Source organism: Triticum aestivum, chromosome 3B (genome assembly GCF_018294505.1).
Source record: "Triticum aestivum cultivar Chinese Spring chromosome 3B, IWGSC CS RefSeq v2.1, whole genome shotgun sequence".
Lineage (NCBI taxonomy): Eukaryota > Viridiplantae > Streptophyta > Magnoliopsida > Poales > Poaceae > Triticum > Triticum aestivum.
Window position 1 is genome coordinate 114,431,166 of NC_057801.1, and position 22,993 is coordinate 114,454,158.

Sequence of the window (22,993 nt, forward strand, 5' to 3'; positions counted from 1 at the left end):
TCGCATAACATCTGATCGATGTCTTTCAACTTGAAGTTGAGACTCAAGAAGCCGAACTGATTCAGGCAACGAGTTCGAAGAGCTGGTGCCAGCAGTGGTAGCCAGTAACTCGAACACTACATCAAGACAGGACTTTGGGGTTGTCTCAGTGTCTTCAATATAGTTTTTATCAGCTTTCTTGGAGACCAACAGGGATGTCTCACTATCTTGAACCTTATCTGCATTACTTCCTTTACCATTGCATAACAGGGTACTCTTCTCCAATATTTTATCCGCGTTCTAAAAGAGAAACAAACAAACACATCTCAGGTTTACAATGTAGTATATGAAACTCATTTTGGTAAACCAGTTCAGTAGTAAGGTGGACAGGATAATAGCATGAAACAAACATATATCTATGTAGTATGGTCACTGTATGGTCTATATCATTCTAGTTTATGTTGCCAAATCAAGATAGATACAGTTCGAATCATATCTATTTAAGACAAAGCAGCATAGACAGAATATAAGTGTGGGAAACTACACAGCAATAACAACACTTGTAATGTGCATGGCATGAGAACATAACTGTTTATTCAATTAAAACTGAAATCAACATAGAGCAAGTTACAACAGCAAACAGCCAAACACGTTGAAGAAACAGGTTTAAAACATACCTGTTGCGCCATTGGAGTTTCAATTGCATCCTTCAAATTTGAAATTAGTTGGTATCAGTAAATACAGTGATGCAAGAGCAAAGTAGTATGAACCATAGCTACGGAACCTGACCTGAGAACAATTCTTCTTCTGCTTTAAGCGTTGACTTCGGGTTCGGAGTGGTGGTCCTCGTGATTTGGGCACTGCAGTTGCCTTACTAACTGCTCGTGTTTGGGTGCTCTGTGGTGGAGACGGTGCTGTGTCAATGGGAACTGGGTGTCTATCTGCTGGGGTTGGGGTTAGAAGGGGTGTAGCTGGTTCTCTGTCCAACTGGGTAGGGGTACAATCTGCATGAGTGTGGGTTATGTGTGGTGGGGCTGGTTCTTGGGCAAGTACAACCGTGGTTCTATCTGCATCGACAGGTAGCACGATCTTTTCTGAAGACCGTGTTTTTACTCCCACAGATACTGCCATCACTCCCTCCAATTGAAATGGCTGATAAACAAGAAAAGTAATTGAATGTACAGACATTGTAAGATAGACAGGTGCAATGGATAGTAGGGAAGAAAACAGGGCATGAAATAATTCACATTTATGTTGTCTAAGCAAACAGAATAGCAGGACATAATTTCACATATATGATGGCTAATTAAACAGGATAGCATGACACAATTTCACATGTATGATGGCTAACTAAACAGGATAGAATGACATACTTCAAAATATGATGACTATGTAAACAGGATGACATGATATAACTATACGATGTGTCTATTAAAGTGGTTGGCATGCCATAAATCACAAACATGCCGTCGATGGAAACATGATGGCATGATATAATTCACGGATAGAATGACATAATTTAAAATATGATGACTATGTAAACAGGATGAGATGATATAACTATATTATGTCTTTAGAAAATGGGTTGGCATGCCATAATTCAGATACATGCTGTCTATGTAAACATCATGGCATGACATAATTCAAATATATGATTTATATACTAAGGAAGTGAGCAGAGGGCAATCGCATATATGATGTGTCAACTAAGGAGATGGCATTCAATATTGTGTATATGATGTAAAAACTAAGCATTGCAATACAACATATGCATTATATGAGTAATATAACCCTGCCAAGTTTGAGCATACACCTCAGGGGGATAATAGGACTGGTCATCTGCCTCTGAATCCTCCTCTGAAGAGCTATCTGTAACCAGCAAGATATCTGCTTCAGCAGGTAGCATTGTCTGCTCTGAAGACCTTGTTTTCACTCCAGATTTCTCCATCACCAATTCAAATGGCTGATGCACAGGAAGAGCAGTTGAATATACAAACATTGTCGACAAAAGCAATGAGAAATACAAAAAAAGGACGGCATGATATAATTCACATATATGACGCTTGCCTAAACAGCATGGCATTGCATAATTCACATACATAATGCCTTGCAACAAGATAACATTGCATAATTCACATATATAATGTCTTGCAACAAGATGGCATTGCATAATTCACATATATGGTAATTAGACACTAAACAGGTGGCATTCACACAAAGCATGTCTAAACTAAGCAAATGACATAGCAATGCAAGATACCATACGCACGATATGAGCAACATAACCCTGCCAAGTTAGGGCATGCACCTCGGGGGGGAAATATGACTGGTCATCTGTCTCTGAATCCTCCTCTGAGGAGCTATCGGTAACCAGCAAGACATGCGCTTCGTCAGATAGCATTGTCTGCTCTGAAGACCTTGTTTCCACTCCAGATTTTTCCATGACCGTGCCGAATGGCTGATGCACAGGAAGAGTAATTGAATGTACTAAAATTGTTGACAAATTTAACACGTAATAAAAAATGATGGCATGATATAATTCACATATAAGATGACTGGCTAACCAGGGTGGCATTGCAAAATTCACATATATGATGCCTGGCTAGACAAGATGGCATTGCATGATTCACATATACGATAAAGAAACTAAACAGATGGCATTGACACAAAGCATGTCTAAACTAAGCAGATGACATCTTTAATGTATACAGTAAGCAATGCAAGGCACCATATGCATGATATTACCAACATCAGCATGCCAAGTTAGAGCGAAGACCTCATGGGGTAAATAGGAGTGGTCTTCTCCTTCTGAATCCCCCTCAGAACAGTTATCTTCCTCTTGATTACGATCCGAAATGGGTGGAGGGGGGCTGCCTTTGCGCCCACCATGGAACGACGTCTGCATGAAATTTTATTGCCACGCAAGGCTCGTCTCTTTTGCTCTACATGATCAGTTCCATTGTGTACAATAACTGGCATGCATAGGAATAAAACATAGTGAGATTATGTAAGGAGTGCATGCACAAATCCAGAGTGATGGTAGCAAACTGTGGATAGACCCAAAACCAATGATAGCAGGCAGATAATAGCTTTAGTTAAAAAATACAGATAATGGCTCCTTTAATGTTTGTTTGCACCCAACATGAAACTCATAGTAGACACCGGAGATTAACCAGATAGTAGACAGATAGTACTGATTGCTGCCCCAATATGTACCCCACAACCATTTAAAAACTCAAGTTTCAGCATTAGTTTGGACCTGACTCGGAGTCTAATAGGTGAACACGACGATAATGTAGCATGTCATCATATTAAGCGACGCATAACGTAAGCAGACACGGAAGAGTGCGACCTCTCTTGCGGACCCGTGTAGTCCTCAAGGTCATCTGCTCAGTTGATGATGGTAATGCAGTTGTCGTGGCTGCCGGCGGCGGGGAAGAAGATCTGAGGCGGCGAAAGACAGTCTGGAGAGCGGATCCCTGCTGTGGTGAACCCTTCCGTCGTTGGAGCAGCTGAGCTGGGGTGGAACACAGCGCCGCAGGAGCAGGACAAACCACACAAGGTTTTCTTTGACACATATCTGTAACAGAAGTAATTGAGTAAGGGCTTGTTTGAATTTGAGGATTCTAACAATGCAGGGATAGGAAATAGACAGGAATAGGATAGGAATGCACGTGCAAAACAGAGAATTTAAAAACACAGGATTTCTGCCAATCTGGGTGTTTGATTCACAACAATTGGAAGATCACAGGATGCAAAAAAGCATGGTGAGATTAAGTCAAACCACAAGAAAATGTACGGTTATAATGCTATTATGCTACTATCTCTTAGTCTTGTGCTTGATGAATAGGAATATGAAAAGGAGGAGAAGTGGAAATTAGAATTCCTACGGTTTTTCTTTCAAGGAGACACTAAAGGAACAAATCCTACAGTTTTCCTTTGCTCCATTCCTTTGCACCAAATTCATGAAAAGTAGTACCATAGGAAACTTTCCAATTCCTATGTTTTTCATTCACTTTTCCTTTCAAGCACTGGCGATTCTAGTAGGCAGGCTTGAGCAAGGAAAATCCTACACTAAAAAAATGTTTTTGTGCTACTTCTATTACTTTGGACCCAGGCCACTGCCATACTAGCTCAACTCCCAGGCCCATCGACAAATGCACAGCTCAAACGCGCAGAGATAAATAATGATGGCGTTCAAGAGAGTCCATCACGGATAGCTAAGTTGCCTGGTACCTCACTGCTTGTCATATAGTAGGATAAAATAATCGTATTTCCCGTTACTACGAGTGCTCAGTGGACAATATATATAACATGTAGAGTAAAAAAGAGATGCAACAAGTGTACAACCTCTTTGGCGAAGCCATGTCGATCTCAGCGTGATTGGGTTGGCCGGTGAGGATGCTCCGGCTGACTTGGCTGTCGGAGGAGGGGAAGAAGATCTTAGGCGTCTGGAGATGGAGCCCGAGGTACTGCTCCGCTGTGATGGAGGGTTTCGTCGTTGGAGCAGCTCCGGTGAGTTGTACGACGCCGAGGCTGAAGCAGGACAAGAGAGACAACGAACAACGTTAACCTGAGTGGAATTCTAATAGCATCTCCAATACATGACGTAAAATACATAACCACAAAGTGCTAGATGTAAAATACATCAGCCGCTCATCTCTGAACTTAACTGTCGAAACTGAACTTAACTGTCGAAACTGAACTTAACTGTCGAAACTGAATTTTGCTGTCGAAACTGAATTTTGCTGTCGAAACTGAACGCACTAGCAAGGTGAGGCTACACGTCGGTCGACTGACTTTTTCATCTCTGGTCAGTCGATTTTGCAGCCGTTGGATACGAAATCAAGGGCCTGCGGTTCATCTTCAACCTCCACCCCCCTGAGCCGCCAGCCACCACCGGCCAAACAGCAGCCCCCCGCCGCCCGCGGCCGGCGGTGCGCCGCCCCGCCCGCCCCGAAAACACTCCCCACCGCCGGTCCGCCGCCGCCCCGGCCATCCCTCTAGGCCCCCCCGTGCCGAGCTTTTTCTCCGGCGATCCCCACGCCACCGCCCCGCCAATGCCCCGCCACCGCCGGCGACCACCGCCCCCATCCTGAACCCTAAGATAGATAGTGGGGTACCTCTCCGGCGAGCCCCCCTCCCCGCTGCGGCTGGTTCTTCCTTCACCCCGGCGAGCCCCCCACCCCTTGAAAATCGACTGACCCAAAAGTCGATTCAGTCGACTGAAGTGTAGCTAAATCGGAGCAGCATCGCAAGCAAGAGCAAGAGCGAGAGCAGCAGCGCGAGCAAGAGCAATAGCAAGAGCAGACCAGGCAGGGGACCGAGAGCAAGAGCAGAGCAGCAGCGCGAGCGAGAGCTAAAGCAGCAGCAGCTCCTACTGATGTGGACGTCGCCGCCGAGGGAGCGACGCCGTGGAGGAAGTGGCCGGCGACGCCGCCGTGGATGGAGCCGCGCCGTGTCGGCTCGGGACCGAGCGCCGGCAGCACCGTGAGATCGAATCAAGAAGAAAATGCGGCGATTAGTGTACAACCTCTTTGGTGGCGCCGATTAGGCCGCAGCTTCATCCGAGGAAACGGTGATGATGATGCTCTTCCGGTGGTGCAGGTGAAGACGGCGGTGTGGGAATGGAGGTGGCGCGAAAGACGAGGGGAACATCGGGGCAGCTCCTTGGAGGTGGAGGACGGGGTGGCTGAACCGGCGGGACGATGAGATCGACGACGGATCCTCATCCGGTACGGTGGATGAGGGACGTCGAGGTGTTGCTGTGGACGACGTCGTCGGGGAAGAGGCTCCGGCTGGGTGGCGGACGGAGCAGGGTGTGGGGTTTCGTCGCGGGTTTTCGCGGCCTCGGTGTACGAATGGGTGGGCGGATGGGATGGCAGTGGGGAACCATGGCTTAGAGACGCGCTTGTCCGAAATGTGGGGTAAGTTACGAAAGTACCCCCACCGATTTGAGGCGGTTCTTTCGGTTCAGGGGTACCACGGGCATTTCGCGTGTCGGGATTTCACAGGAGGTGGGAGTTTTCGCGCGCGTTGTAATTTCGGAATAGCAAGGCGCGGGTTGAGATGGAGGGAGTTGTCGGAGCACAACGAGACAAAGATATATCTTAAATATTTCGGGCTAACAAGGCGCGGGTTGAAGAGGCGGGAGTTTCGCAGCACGATAGACAGAGACGCTAGCTTGAATTTTCGGCATAACAAGGCGCGGCTTGAAATTTCGGAAGAACAAGCTTAACGTGTACCCAAAAAAAGACAATTTGCACCTCAACACGCACAACACACACACAAACACCATTTAGACTAGAGTAAGGTACACGTGCATTGCACGCATGAGATTTGGCAACCAAATTATGAATAAATACCACATTATAGCATGCAAGCTTTGAGTCATATATGCATGATGTAGATGTTCGTTTAATTCTTATAGTTCATTTCATTCAAAATCATCTAGTTTTTATAAGAAAGCTAATCTATTTTAAGATTCATGGAATTGTGCGTTGTAAGACATAAAGTAAAAACAAATAATGGCAAATCATGTAGAAAAACATTTGGGCAATTCTGATACGGAAGATTCTAGAACAAATAAGAAGTGCTTGTGTTTTGATGTTTGTGCATTATGCTTAAGTTCAACCATGGAGTCTTCTAGATTATACATGTGGCGAAATCTGGTGGAATCTAGATGATATCCAACGGCCAGTAGTGCTCAAATTTGCCATCTTTGGACCATCGGATTCGCCTCATCCAACGACCATCTTTCAAAGTTAAAGTTACCCGCACACAATATAAAAAATATAAATATAATATATATATAGGGGTATAGATATAGATATGTGATGCGAAAGCCGCCCATCATCTCCAATTAGAATAGTGTGTCCATGCACGGATGCGACGTGGCCAAATGATGTCTGCCATCGGTATCTCAAATTCAAATCAGTCTGACCTTGTTCAATGTGTATACATTACAACATGCTCGTTTCCAAACCACACCGCGCAGATCTCCGTTATATTCATGCATGCATGGGTTTCAAACATCAGGATCTCTTATTCAAATATTTGAATTCAACTTTACATTGATTATGACCTCACCTATTCCTTTACACCCACACGGTAGTCTTCTCTTTATAATTGTACCACTAACTTTCTCTCGTGCATGCATGCATACACACTACCAGTCGGCATTATCCATCGCACGCATGCAATCTTTTTCTTCAGGTCGGTCTCCCATGAAGGCACACACCCACACACATCCCCCTCTCCATCATATCGGGCATTCTTTATCTCTCACGCGTGCATGCGCAACGATCGATGTTCCTCTATGTATGTGTGTATATAGCTAGGTCTTTCGTAGTTTTCCACACAAACCGATCAATCGATATATCTAGTGAGGTCTCACCCTCTTTCCCACGTCCACACCGATCAATCTATACCTCTCTATATAGGATTAATATATATAGCTAATACACCCACATTAATTATATATCCAACGTCCCCCTCTCATCATCCATGCCTTCCGCTTCATCTCTCAGACGCGTGCACAATGGCGAAGACAGGGGGCAGTAAGGGCCCTGCACCCCCCCTAACATCACTATATATCGAGGCTAATATGAATGTGATCATTAGACAATTGTTGCTAAAAATGGTTTAAGTTCATGAATTGACCCTCCTCGTAAAGGATTAGCAATGCTTGGCCCCCTATCTCATTTATTTTCCATGGCTCCGCCACTGCGTGCAACAGCGCACGTGTTCGCCCCCCCTCTCTAAATATCGATCTCGCACTTGTGCATTCCTTCATAGTCTCCCTCCACTCGGCCCCTCGCACCATCTTCTAGCCCCCCACCAGATTTTGCCACATGTACAATCTAGCAGACTCCATGGTTGAACTTAAGCATAATGCACAAACCTCAAAACAACAGTGGTTCTCTTTTGTTCTAGAATCTTCCGTATCATAACTGCCCAAACTTCTTTTCTAGTTGAATTGCCATTATTTGTTTTTACTTTATGCTTTACAACGCACAATTCCATGAATCATAAAATAGATTAAGGGCTTCTTTGATTCAAAGGATTCTCAAAGGAATTTTGGAGGATTCTAATCATTAGGAATTTTTCCTATCTTGGTTGTTTGATTCGTAGGATTGTAAACCATAGGAATTTTTCCATATGATTCATTTGCACTAGATTTCATAGGAAACATCCCATCCACTCAAACCTCTTTGAAAGAATTCTGCGTTTTTTCTATGCACAATCAAACACTCGTACAATCCTGTAGGATTCAAGACGACATTCCACTATAATCCCATGTTTTTCCTATTCCCGCGTTCTTAGCTTTTTTATAAAAACTAATTGATTTTGAATGAGATGAACTATAAGAATTAAACGAAGGGCTACATCAGGCATATATGACTCAGAGCTTACATGCTATAGTGTGGTATTTATTCATAATTTGGTTGCAAAATCTGATGCGTGCAATGCACGTGTACCTTACTAGTACTTCGAGTATGTGCAAAACACGTAAATTAGAATACCAATGGCACGCTACACAGTGTCTCTCTTACAGTTCATGAAGCCACGTGGCACATGTGGAGGCGTTGTCGCGACCTCCTTGCGTGGATTGATCACAGTGACGTGCTGCTGGTTCCAGAAGAATGTACTCGTCCTCCCTGAGCCATACTGGCGGTACATGCACGAAGCGAAGATGTGCACGCACGCCACGCACGCACTCATTCCCTCGCACGCACACGCGGGTACACGGGCGGACGCAATTTTGTACCAAGATCCACCCCATGTGATAATTTGACGCGTGTAAAGTCGTTCACTTCATTGATGGTCAATTAATACAGCGCATGCAAATTGAGTGGACGTGAGGGCGGAAGAAAGACATTATTACTCCACTGCGCGCATGCGAGTAGTTAAATCGTGGGTTGCTAGTAGTACTTCCATTGGTCTCCTTCGTATTTTGTGCCAATTTTTGACAGTAACATAATATTTACGCATTTGAGCAGTGTAGTACTTGAAATTTATGTTCCGCTAAACTCATCGGGAGCCGTTTCGGGCCTCGAAACCAAAACCATCAATTAATCTTTACCTTGTTCCCATCACATTCGAAAGCCTGCTCACACCTACTAGTACGTACCAAACCTGAACGTGTTCCCACTATGCAGGTATTAGTACTAGTGCTAGTACTTAGGTTATAAAAAGGGGAACTACCTAACCGAAAATTACTCTACCTTTCCTCCTCATAAGTGCTTCTTCTTCGTCCGTCGTTGCCATGGCCGGTGAGCAGAGCTCTAGGTCGAGAACTACTCGTAACAAGGGAGCGGCAACCAAGGCTGCGGAAAAAAAGAGGGCTCGCCGCCACGCAGAGACCTCGAAAGATCTCTCACGGGCAGGCGATGGCTCCCAGGAGCGCCCTAGCCGCGGAGGCGAACATGCCGAGCCGGCGGAGCTGGAGTCGTTATCCCTCGACGGCATGCCCGATCAGCTCAATAAGCACCTCAATAAGCAGAAGGAGTTCATCCAAGGCTTGATGGAGTTGCTGAAGGAGAGCCTCGACGACATGCCCGCTGAGCTCAATCAGCAGGGGGAGTTGACCGCCGGCTTGGTGATGCTGCTGAAGAAGAGCATTGCCTCGGAGAAGAAGGCGACCGGCGAAATCCTGCGACTTCAGGAGGACAAGGCGAAGCTCTGCCACGAGATCGACCTGTTGAAGGAGAAGAACGCCGGCTGGAAGAAGCTGCATGAGAATAGTAGTTCCTCGATGAAGATGCTGCAGGCCCTCGTCATGGAACAGAAGGAGGAGTTGGCGAAGCTCCGCATCGAGCACCCGGCTGCTGTCAAGGTACGTAATGCGGCCGTGGAACAGATGATGAAGGCTCGCGTCGAGAAATCCCGCGTCATGGACAGAATGAAGAAGATGGCGGAGGAGACGCGCAAGGAGATGGAGGTCGTGGAGGCGATGAAGAAGCAGTTACGACTCCGCGGCGAATTAGATCATTTGGGGTGATAATCTTCCTTCTTCTTTTGCTCCTGTGTTTCATCTTTTGCTTCGGGTGTTTCGCCGCACGTGTCACGTTCTCTGCGAGGCATGAATAGAACAATGGTTTTTTTTGCGGGAATGAATAGAACAATGCTAACAATGAGATGACTAGCAAATTAGATCATTTTTATCGCCATATGGCACTGGGCTGCCGTGTTTCGTGCTCCTCCGTCGCAGTACTACTCCAGTGGAAAACTTGAGTATACCGCACGGTTCTTTGCTCCTCCTCGATCAGGTCGTCGGCGCATTTATACGAGCAGTCAAATCACAAGGCCCCGCCTTCCAGCAGTAATGAGCCGTCAAATCACAAAGGCCCTCGCCTCTCGTGAAACCGACCAAGCTAGACTGCCCCGCCCTCTAGCCTTTTAAAAAATGTATACTTTTGTACAGCAGTAGTATCGATGGATTGCGCCATGGAGCAAAACTTGAAATTAAAAAAAGGTGGTACATATAGAGAGCGCTCGTCGCCAAATTATGCATATAGTACTATTAAAAAGGCTAGTCACAATAATGGTGTCCAGCACAACCCACCCCTCAAATAAAACTAAGCACCCTGGAATTCTTTGACAAAACTAAGCACCCTGAAATTCTTTGACAACTAAACTGCTGGCTATATGATGTTGGCCATATATATTGTACGTATATAATGTGAAGAAACGAGTGGTAGTACTATACCAACTAAAAGATGAAATGTAAGAAATACTAGTATGTACGTACTGAAGAGTTAAAGTAACAAGAAGAAACATAACATAGTTCTGCTGGGGGCTCAGCACAACACACCCCTCAAATTAAATTAAGCACACCTGAAATTAAACTTTGCAACTATTCCGGTAGACACTGCATTAGAACCACCATGAGCAACGACACTGCCACCTTACTCGGAGTCCTCGTCCACGTCCTCGACTTCGTCCTTGTCCCTCTTCCTCTTGGCCGATACTTCTTTGCTTGAACCGCACACTTGGCTGTTGCTCTTCATCCAACCCTTGTAGATATTGAAGCAAAGGTAGCCATCCATTGCAGCGTAGTGGATGTGGTCTATATCTAGTACATTCCGCTGCCATGCATGACGATGAAACGTGTATGGAGGTTTCTCCAGTTTACCGTACGAAGGATGAACCATGGCTCCTGCCAGGGTCAGCATTGAAGGCTGACGAGAGGACACCAGCCGATTCTTCTGGAGGTCGAAGGTGTTGCCTACAACGAGGCCTATCCGACGCAGGACTTCTTTGTCGTTACCAAAGTCTACAGTAACGAATTTGACTAGGTTGCTCTCGAGGAAGTCCTTAAAATCCTGGCACTCAACGTCGGCATGGCATATGTGGTAGACCAAGCATAAGTCATGCACGCAAACCTGGATCACGGCGGGCTTCTTCCTCTCTTCGTCCTTTAGATCCTTCTCTCGTCCCAGGACTGTGGTGTACTCAACATCTAGCCCAGCGACCCACTCATCATCTGAGTCTTCGAACATGCGTCTGAAGCGAGAAAGGCATCCTTTCACCGTCGCGGAAGAACGGGTGTAGATGACGTCGAACTCATCGCCGGTGATGGTTCTAACCTTGTACTCACCGCCGATCGTGGAGATTTGGGACGCCATGGATTTGGGAGGAGGGTTAGGATTAGTGGAACTGCCGTAATGTGAATGGACGGGACGACTAGGAGCGAACCGCCGTAGTATTAAAGGACGTGCGGGGACGAGTAGGAGCGAACTGCCAGCGTGCGAACGGCAGGGTAGTGGCTTTCCATTCTCCCATGATACGGGCTTCCGAGAGCCCTTGGATCTGAGATCGAACGGTTGCATGGCGTGATTCTAGACCTATGGGTGAATATCCTATCCTGGAGGGTTATTCTGCAAATTTTCAGCAACTTAGCATGCGACCGTTTGATCTCAGATCCAAGGGCTGCCAGCAGCCCGTATCATGGTCGCGCCTACCACGACCGTCGCGTCGCTCGCGTGGTCGCGCCCTTGGAGATTTAACACGGTGCGTTAGGCTATCTGATGTTGGCATGTCATACATAGTCATCACTTAGTCACTCATACTACAACAAGGTTGGCTATAAGTGTATTTTTTTACTTCTCTCTATCTCTTTCTTCGTACTCCCTCTGTCCCATAATATAAGAACGTTTTTGACACTAGTGTAGTGCCAAAAACGTTCTTATATTATGGGACACAGGGAGTACTAGTATTTATTGCATTTGCCAAGGAGTGACCTCTTCCAATGAAATGGTGTTGCTAAGTTTGCTTCATTTAATTAGCTATAGACTCAAAATTGTCTTTTCACCTAGGTACACGCGCTTAGCACCGTTTCTTCCTTGGGTCACCAAACTAGTCTCTCTCTTCTTGATTAACTTGCCACATCAGACTTTATGCCTATGTGGCAAGCTTAGCACCTGTAGGAGCAAGTAAAGTACAATAGTGCGCTTTACATGGCATTTTTGCATATGTGGAGGAAAGAGAGGCAAGGAAAAAGTGGAGAAGTGGGCTCTCATGCAAGAGCCAGCCTCTACTACATGGTGGAGCATTGGGAGAGGCACCTGTATGGAGGTGGTCAGGAATCGGGAGACTCACGCCGGTCGTAGCGCCGCAGTTAAAATGATAATGGCAAGTCAAATCACGGGGCCCCACCTGTCCAGCAGTAACTCGCTGTCAAATCACACAGCCCTACGTTTGCAGCAGCCTACTCCCTCGTCTTCTCGCGTCTCTGTCGAACCGACTAGGCGGAACTGCCCCGCCGCCTACCGCGCAGGAAAAGCCCCGCCCTCGACTTTTAAATAGTATACAGTATACTAATTTTGTATCCATGGATTGCGCCCGCGCCATGGAGCAAAGCGTCTAGAAAACGGCGGTACACATGTACGGAGTATACAGCACGCCCGTCGCGTTCGCGTCGCACCCCAGACGGTCGGTCGGTCTGGCACGCTGCTCTCCGAATGGAACGCGCGTCATATTGCGTTTGCACACACATGTGGGACGGCAATTGAGAACCGACCATAGGCACACTCCCCGGCCCCGCAAGTCGGGTGACTTAATAGAAGAGGGAGACGAGCGATAGTACTAGAGAAGTGTTGTACTACGTTGGTGCCTGGACGATCCCTGCAAGACACGGAAGATCAGTTCGTCCATGCATGTGACCAGACTCCAGCAGACACGCCTGGATTGGCTATCGTCTACATATCGTGCAGGCTGTGTTGTACATGGCTGTAGTTGTGGTGAGAAATCTAAAAAAAGGTTTCTTGTCATCTCGCAAAATTAGGTGTCATGTGCTTCGGATCACTGCGAGGGTTAAACAGCGACAACTGAGTTGGGCTAGTCATTGGGGGCACATGCACGAACAGTGACTACTCGGCTGCCATCTAGGTCAAGCCGGCTATGTTAATTAGGACATCTATCGACGGACCCCTTTTCTACGAGTTTATCTTTAATTTGAGCTTTGTTCCTCGTCTAGTTTGTCCGTCGGGATTCATGTTGTCTCCTTTGGGCAGTGAGGTTATGATTTCTTGTCATGTGGCATTTTTTCGTGTTATATGTTATAATCCGGCGCTTCAGATCAAAATGACGACAACTGCGCCTCCGGGCCACGTGCATGAAGACTTCTCGACAGTCATTGACGAGGTCAAGCCGGCTCCGGTAGACAAAAGAAAACTAGTACTACTCCACTATATAGGCAGGAGCCTCCGCGCTTGCTTGCTAGTGTTGCTCTCTTCACACTGTCTCGGCCTCTCCAGATCTAAACACGACAGCGGTGGCCACACACTCTCTCTCTCTCTGCTCACCGCTGGTCACAGATCCAGCCGGATCCTCTCCGCCGGGGAAGGTGAGAAGGTGCAACGTTCACGCGGTCGTCCTCGGCGACGGCTCTTACCCACTGCTGGGCGCGTCCCGATCAGCCTGCCTTGCCGTTCTCTCCCAAGCACCGCTGGCGAGGGAGGGCCTCCGACCCCTTCTTCCTCGCTGCCGTAGTGTGGGCAGATCCGGCCTCCCGCCGCCCACCTAGCGACATCCCGGCGACCATCAGGTATAACTTCCTTCGAAACCGGCCTTGCTCTACTTCCCGAGCTCCTGACGTCGCTGCATTTGTATCTTTTACTATTTCTCAGGCCCCCTCGTAGATAGGATCGATCGGCTGTTCGAAAACCACCTAATTTTTTTATGTTTAAGAGGTAAAACTAGTTCATGCACTCGAATCTAGTACTACTTGGTTCAAACAAGGAAGAAAGGGGGTGGGGGTGGGGAGGATTTGTTACCTGAATCTAGGACTTGGTCGAAAGAGGAAATAATGGGGGCGAAAAGTAGCAGAGACTGGCTATCCAACTGGTCTCTAGGTCTAATAGGGAAATAAAGGGAAACGCAGTACAAACTCAATATAAACCCGATCTATTGGTTGAAAAAGGAAAGAAAGTGGGGACTGGGGGACAAGTCAACAGAGTAAGTCCAGCACTAGATTTGCTAGCCTCACACAGTATAAGGTGGCTATACCGAACAAAAATGGGACCAACCCAGATATCCTGTTCTGATGTTTGTTGCCCCGAGCCACTCTTATGTAATGCCACTGGTAAAATGTAGCAGTCGCACTGTTAAAAGTAAGGACACGTTAAACCAATGTTGTTTTCAATGTAATGCCTCCAGTAATATGAATCAATGGCACTTCTTTACATGTCCTGCTAAAATTTCCCATTAAGATAAGTTGGTTCTTTTCGTTAGAAATGCAACTGTCCTGGTCCGCCTACTCTCCCGTGCCCAAAGTAATGTCGTATTTAACGGTTGTCATAGTTAATCCTAATGCCCACACTAATATCTAGCAATGCCACTGCTTTAGAAATTGCTACTGTCCTTGTAGGATTGCCATTCAGATAAGGAACATGCTTCTTTTCATTTGATGCATGTTTCATCACTTGTTAGTCACCCTCCTTTCCACCTTTTTTGTGCAAACAGAGATATACATTTCACGCTCGATCTTAGTTGAACTGCACAAATGATATCCAAATTATAGTTGAGCATTCCAGGAGCTTCACAACCAACCTTGATGTTGCTCAATTTTATTGCAACTAATGAAGAAGAAGCTCTGTGGGTTTCGTTTTCTGATGGAAATGGAACCGGGGCTGGAGCCCTTTTCTTAAAAAAATTGAAGAAGAAGCTGCTAGCTCACGGGACATTGCTTCATTTTAGGTGAACTGCACCAAAAGGTCCCATGAATTGAATCATCCATGTTGGTGACTGAAAGAGCCAGCTTCAGCATCCCAGTCTAAGCACCCCCGGCCTCCATCCTTGCGACGCACGGTACACCTCGTTTGCCACCTGCTCGACCCTAGTGTCACTGATAAAATGAAGTAATAATACAGTTAAAATAGAGCGAGTGTCATCTCTATCATTTCATTTCCAATGTAGATAAAGAAAGTGCTTCTCTTTGTTAATGTATGTTTCATCAACTAGTCCCATTGTTAATGTTTAAGCGTTTCTGCAAACTGGGGTGCTTAATTTTAGTTGATATGTACAAAAATAGAGATTTGAATGTCTCAAGGCGCCTCCTTGTACTACCGCTGTACACTGATGTTCATCACTGGCAGAAGGTGTATCTGGGAGACTTGGGACGATGTCCAGTATGAGGCGTACCGTATGAGGCGTCGCAGGGCCCATCTCGCCCTCGCAGCATGGCATACTATGATACTATCGCAATATTTTCTTCTATTTATTTTGTGTGTTTCATCAACTAGTGCCACTATAATGTAATCACGCTTTTTCATTATCTGTGCAAACAGGGTTATTCAGCTGCATTTTGGTGGAACTGCACAAATGTACGTATGGAACCGGCATATATGCAGAGTGCGAGGTGTGCCAAGTAAAAATTACCGACACCAACCATGCTGCATGCACGCATTGGCATCCACCACCACCAGTGGGATGTGTGGCGCTCTCTGTGGACGGATCTTTCTCGGCAGCAAATCCTCTAACCAAATACTAGTAGCTTATATTGGCAGTTTTCTAGGGAGTACTCTTTTCTGAAAGAAGCACCAATCTATTTTTCTTTATTTGTACACTGTGTCACAACTTTGACCCAAAGGTCCAGAGCTATTTTAGGGTGATTGGCGTAGTACTCGGAGACTGATTGTAAGCATGATTTTCATTAGCTGTCACACTGATTGTAAGCATGAGCAGGTGGAAGATTAGGTTAGTGCGAAGCTTACCTTAAACCCTACCGCCGCCGTTGAAACGAGGCGAGCGTCGAGGGAACCGTGGAGAACGGCGGGGAAGCGACGTCGCGCCATCCGGCCTCCTCTTGCGGTGGGAGAACGAATACTCCTGTGGCTCCGGCTGGCTCTGCACCCTCACGAACGGCACACCATACTCGATCGATTCGTTATCCTCTGGGTGCTCGACCTTCGACCTGTACGCCCACCACCTCCGCCTGACTGTCGCCTCGGGCGAATCTGTCTGCTCCATCGCCCAGAGGAGATACTCGATGAACTCGGAGGACTGCGGCGTGACTGCCGCCGAGGAGTACATGTACATCGCCGCCCTCATCGCCGCCGTCTCGCTCTTTCGCATACATTGCCACATGGCCCGCACCGTCCTCGAAATCTCCCACTCATTGTCAAACCAACTAAGGATCTCCTTCAACCTGGCTAACTTTGCCTGGTCGCCGCCGGCGATCTGCCTGATTCGCTGCTGCATCCTCTCCATAGATGTCCTTCTGAGTGGTCCGGTGCTAGCTTTGGAAGATGGGAGGAGAGACGATGGTCTTGCAATAGAGAAGAGGGAGAGGCGAGACGGTGGTTTTGGAATGGAGATGATGGAGAGGAGAGGAGGTGGTTTTGCAATGGAGAAGATCAGAAGAGGGAGAGGCGAGACGGTGGTTTTGGAATGGAGATGATGGAGAGGAGAGGAGGTGGTTTTGCAATGGAGAAGATCAGAAGAGGGAGAGGCGAGACGGTGGTTTTGGAATGGAGATGATGGAGAGGAGAGGAGGTGGTTTTGGAATGGAGATGATGGAGAGGAGAGGAGGTGGTTTTGCAATGGAGAAGATCAGAAGAGGGAGAGGCGAGACGGTGGTTTTGGAATGGAGATGATGGAGAGGAGAGGAGGTGGTTTTGCAATGGAGAAGAGGGAGAGGAGCGTGCGGCAGCGATTTAGGATTGGACGAGAGGGCCGGCGCGCTGTGACTGGATCAAAATCAAAATCAATTTACCCTTCAATTAAGAAAGCGACCCCACATTAACTAGTCTCCCTTTTATTCTGGGTCATAATTGACCATGATTTTCGCACATAAAATATATGTTATACGTTGCAAAAATAATATAATTTGAAAGTACATTCAGATACGAACCAAACGATACAATTTTTGGTGACATGCATTCACATTTTGCTTGTCAAATACAGTACGTGGTCAAACTTTGACCCAAAATACGCAAAACAACAAAAAAATACTTCCAAGACCAGCGCCGCTCTTCCGCTCTTCTCCTCTTAAACCACCGCCGCTCCTCTCCTGTTCCAATCTAAATCCAGCGCCGCTCCTCTCCTCTTCCATTTCAAAACCACCGCCCCTCCTCTCCTGTTCCAGTCCAAAACCAGCGTCGCTCCTCTCCCGTTCTAATCCAAAACCAGCGCTGCTCCTCTCCTCTTCCATTCAAAAACCACCGCCGGCGAGTGAAGGTGCTGTGGAGAAGTAGATCGATGGAGGAGTACAACCGATACGTGAGGATCGCAGACGGCGACCCTGTGAAGCTAGCTAGGATGTTGGAGATACAGTCTTGGTTTGACAACAAGGACCAACTAGCGGCGACGGCGACATCCATGGCCAAATATCTGCAACAGAGCGAAAAGGCGGCGATACTCCCGGAGGGAGTCGCGCCGGAGTACATAGAGCTGCTCCTCTGGGCCATGGAGCAAACAGATTCACCGAATCCGATCGTGAGGGAGCGGTGGTGGGAGTATCGATCCCAGATGGAGCATCCACCAGAGATTGAAGGATCGAGCATCTACAGGGTGCCGTTTGTGAGGGTGTCCTGCCAGAGCGAGCCGGTGGAGTCTTCGTCGACCGAACCCAACTGCAAGAGGAGAAAAGCAGTTGGCCCGACGACGCTTCCCCGCCATCGTCTCCCTCGCCGTTCACATCGTCTCACGGGGCGGCTGTCTGCCGCCGAGGAATAGGAGGGGGCTGCCCCCCCCCAGCCCAATAGTCGGGCAGGTTGTGAATTGTCAGGAGGAGCTTAGGGTTGTCAGTATTTGCAGGTTGTGAATTGTGTTTTGTGTTGTGTATTTTGAGAGTACTTTCAGATATGAATGTCTTTTGAATTTCAGATTTGCAGTATTGAGCATATGAAGTATTTTATGAATTCTAGAGATCTATTTTTAGCACTTAAAAAATGTAGTTTCATAGGAGTATAAAAGTGCAGACAATGTGATTCTCAGAGAAGAAACTGCAAGTTTCAGTTTCAGATAAGAAACTGCAAGTTCAGTTTCAGATAAGAAACTGCAACTTTCAGAGGCAGAGCATTTATATTAACACGGCCTTTTCAAACAGGGTTAACATCATGTTGGAAGTTTTATTCATGGTCGAAAATGGAACTACCAGCCAGTTAACATCATGCTGATCAACATTCATGCATAGCACATCTTCATATGATGCACAGTCAAAATGCCCACACAATGTCGAGTGTGCGAAACACAGAGAAAACGAGGGACGAAGTTTTGGCAAGTGTTGGACGTGGTTTTGGGCTGCCCCGTCTAGGCTTTCATTTTTAACATGCGCAGCCCACGACCTCGGATGGGAGGTCCATAGGCCTGTTTGTATTTTCTTAGGGCCGTCATGTATCGACCGGCCTATGGACCTCCCATCCGAGGTTTTATTTTTGGCAGCCCAATTTATGTATTTTTTTGAAGAAAACGCAGAGGTCTGTTCTATTTTTCTATATAAGAATAGGAACGCCAGGTCCAACTTATGTTTCCCTTCTAACTATATTATATATATTTAAATTATTTTATATGTTATTATATATTATTTTTATTGTCATCATATATTTAACAGATACTTACATATGTAAGAAAACAATATCCCACATCTTATTAACTTATAAAAATAATTTCTTAACAAATAAAATCCTGGATTGTTTTGGCACGAAAATCCTAGTGATTGTGTACAAAAGCTTGGTAAGATTTAAGGACGAATGTAATAATATCACTTATTATTTAAATATATTTATAACAAAATGCTCAGCCCCTTTTTATTTTTTGATAACATTGCTGGCCCAACCCAACATTATAATTAGAATCAGCCCAGCAAAATCGTGTATTTCGAGAAAGTGCAAATGGCCTGTAATTTTTTAGGAAATAAAATAAATGGGCCGCATGGACGCTACATTATTTGTTCACCCAGCCCAGCTAATGGCTGTAATTCAAAAAAAAGATCAAATTGACTGTAAATTCTACCGCGCAAAAAAAGACTGTAAATTCTGAAAAAATGGGTTGAATACGTGCCACATTTTTGGAGGCTGAAATGTGGGCCAATAGGTCGAAGCCAACGCAAGTCGTTGTCAATTTAGTCAACAAATGATTCTGACATGTTAGCCGTTGGATTTACATCCAACGACCGGCATCCATCTTCAATCTCTCGTCTTCTTCCTCCAGCGCCGCCGGGACCACCTCCCGCCTCCTGCTGCTAGCAGCTCTGCTTAGCACGCTTCGCTATGAAGCGCTACTCCACCGTTGGCCAGGCCATCCCTCCACCCCTCCACACCTCCTGTTCTTCTCCACCGACTGCCGAACCACACCGCACTAGAACCAGTTAACCCTCGTACACCTCTCCGTCTGCGACTCTACTCCCGCGTCTTCCCATCTCCGGCTCGTTGCTGTCCGGGGCCTCGCCGTCGTCCACCACCTTGGATGCGCTCGGCGCGGCGTGGTCAACGTGGTCAACGAACGACACCATCGGAAGTAGACTGTGCATGGAGAGGCTGACAGCTGGGTCCACGGCCGCACACAAGGAAATGCCTCCTTATTACGCGCAAAATAATGATTCCTCCACCTGACATCTGGGACCCATCGGAAGGGCCTCTGTATTTCGCAAAAAAAACGTGCCCCCCGCTGACATGTCGAACCCACCGGCTATCTTCGCATGCAAGGAAGTGCCTCCTTATTACGCACAAAAAAATGAATACTCCCCCTGCCAGCTGGAACCCAGCATAGTGGGAGGCTGACTTGTGGGCCTACCAAGTTGACGGGGACGGAGGGCTTTGTCAACTTAGTCAATATGAACGATTCTAGCTCATGTTACCGTACGATGTTCATCCAACGGCCGTAGTGCTTCTTCAACCTCTGGTCTTCTTGCTCCAGCCGCCCAAACCAGCGCCGGTCGTGCCGCATGCTCCTGCCTCCGGTTGCCGGCTATGATGCCGCGGAGGCCTCACCGCTCCTACTACTCCTACCGCTGGCCAGTCCATCCCTCTACTCACCCACACCCCCTGTTATTCTGCGGCGACAGCAACCTCACACCACAGCCAAACCAGTGAACCCTCGTACTCCTCTTCGCGTGGGCATCCACTGATGCGTCTTCCCTGGCTCCGAGTCGTCCCCTTCCTAGGCCTCGCCATCGTCCACCGCCGTGGTGCTCTCGGCGCGAGTGCTCAACATGGTGAAGGAACGACTTCCATTGGACATGGACTGTACGTGGAGAGGCTGACAGCTGGGTCCACGGCCGCAGCAAGGAAGTGCCTCCTTATTACACGCAAAATAATGATTCCTCCACCTGACAGCAGGGACCCACCGGACGGGCCACCGTATTTCACGAAAAATACGTTTCCCCCTGACTGCTGGGACCCACCAGCTACATCTTCGCACGCAAGGAAGTGTGTCCAAGCAAAAAAAAACGATTCGCCCCCCTGACTGTTGGGACACACCAGCTACATCTTCGCACGCAAGGAAGTGCGTCCAGGCAAAAAAATTGATTCGCCCCCTGACTACTGGGACCCACCAGCTACATCTTCGCACGCAAGGAAGTGCGCCCGGGCAAAAAAACGATTTGCCCCCCTGACTGCTGGGACCCACCAGCTATATCTTCGCAGGCAAGGACGTGCCTGACAGTCGGGACGCACCTGGTCGAAGCATACGTAGCGTTCTCATTCTGGTCGCGAACATGTACGTACATACTGGTCGATGTAGAGGCGCGCACGTGTCGTAGTAGAGGCACGCACGTGTCGTAGTAGAGGCGCGCATGTAGCATGTACACGTACGTACAACAGCCAGGGTGCAAGAAAGAAAATACGACCACGTACGTACATACGGGCGGGGTGTCGAACGCCTACTCGCGCATACATACGGCGAGGGCTCGTGTACATGGCTGGGTCGGAACGGAGAAACAGCGTCGTCGTCGTGTTCATGGGCAGGCAATGGAATGTGTCGTGTTCATGGGGAGGCAACGGAAATGCGTCGTGTTCATCGGGAGGCAACGGAAATGCGGGAGCCAACCGCTGGGTCGGAACGGAATGCGTGGTCGTGTTCATCGGAGGGGCTTGGACGGAACAGGCGATGGAAACAAGGCCTGGCGTACCGCACAACGAGGAAACGACCTCCTGACCCATTCGGAACGGGGTCCTGTTGATCGGGAGGGGTCTGGCGTACCTGCAAAACGGAGGAAACGGACCTCCTACGGTCGAAACGGGGGTCCTGTTGATTGGGAGGGTGTGGCGTACCGCAAAACGGAGGAAACAGACTTCTAGGGCCTACGGTCAAAATAGGGGTCCTATTGATCGGGGAGGGGTGTGGCGTACCGCAAAACGGACGAAACGGACTTGTGTTTGGAGCTGCACGGTCGAAACGGGGATCCTATTCATCGGGAGGGGTGTGGCGTACCGCAAACGGGGACTCCACGGGATACTGTTCATCTCCACCATCGACCTCCTCCAGCCTCCATGGGCTACTGTTCATCCACCGACGACCTCCTCCAGCCTCCACCTGCGACTGTTCATCCAGCCTCCACCGCGCGCTACTCCCCTGGCTACTGTTCAACCACCCCTCCACGGGCACCCCTCCATCGTCAACTGTTCATCCAGCCCTCCACACCACGGGGTCCTGTTCAACCACCCCTCCACGGGCACCCCTCCACCGTCTACTGTTCATCCAGCCCTCCACACCACGGGGTCCTGTTCATCCAGAGGCAACGCCACCGCTCACTGTTCATCCAAACCCCCCCACAACGCTCACTGTTCATCCAATCGATCGGCTTCAGTTAGCAGCAGTAGCGAAGGAATCGCTCGATCGGGTTCAGTTAACAGCCATCAATCGATCGCTCGGGTTCAGTAACGCATAGCCTGCAGTGCAATCGCTCAGGTTCAGTTAGAGCCCAACGCCTCGCTCGGGTTCAATTAGAGCCAACGCCTCGCACACACGCGCGTACGTGTATGAGAGAAACACGCATCGCTCAGCCCCCGACCTCCCGCCGTAACCGGGAACTCCCCGAAATTTTCCTCGCCCTCACTTCTACCATGGTTTTTTCCGTCATGGACGGCCCAAAGAATGTCATGCAGCTGCGTCTCCGGCCCGCCCACGACGAAAAGCCCATTTGCTGTCATGATTTTTTGTCATAGAAGTAGGAGCCCACCACATCTATGATGATACCGGGTTTTGTCACAATTATCATCATAGAAGTGTCATATGTATGACAGAAAAAAAATTCGTTCGGCCCAAAATGTCACGGATGTGTCTTTTTTTGTAGTGCTGGGTAAACTGCCGTGTCTTTCTCCTTCTTGTTCATCGAGCTAGGTCATGAGAGCAGCTGATTGATCGGCTTGAGAGGTTGAGTTCTTCGCACACGCCCCTGAGTTCAAACCTTTCTTGGGTCTGCGGAGCCCGGAATCTGACATTTGGTGTGCCAGGTAGGGAGCGTGTCGATGCTTATCTTCCGTGAGTTGTTTCACCCCCGCTCTGTTGTTCTCATGGCGGACGCTGGTCGAGTTCGTGCCGAGCGTTGGGCATCCCTCGCCGCGCGCGT